The following is a 307-nucleotide window of genomic DNA, read 5'->3' on the forward strand; positions in this document are numbered from 1 at the left end:
TGCGGCACACAGCCTGGGAGAGGCGAGTGTTGCTGATGAAGGCACAGACATCACCAGCCCTGCAAGGGAAGGGTGGCAGAGTCAGTGTGTGGGGAGCTCAGTCCTGATGCTCCCACCAGGACCCCCCAAATCCACCCGCACCAACCCCAGGCTGCAGGGTCCACTGAGCCCTGCTTCCAGAGCATCCCTGCACACAGCCAAGGGACCAGAGAGGAGGAACATGGGAAAGTGAGGCACAGGGGAGCAGCCCAGTGCCTGGTGCACCCGCAGTTCCCACAGCAAAGGTGCTGGGAACACGCAGCCCCCC

Source organism: Nestor notabilis, unplaced genomic scaffold (genome assembly GCF_000696875.1).
Source record: "Nestor notabilis isolate BGI_N333 unplaced genomic scaffold, ASM69687v1 scaffold18083, whole genome shotgun sequence".
Classification (NCBI taxonomy): domain Eukaryota; kingdom Metazoa; phylum Chordata; class Aves; order Psittaciformes; family Psittacidae; genus Nestor; species Nestor notabilis.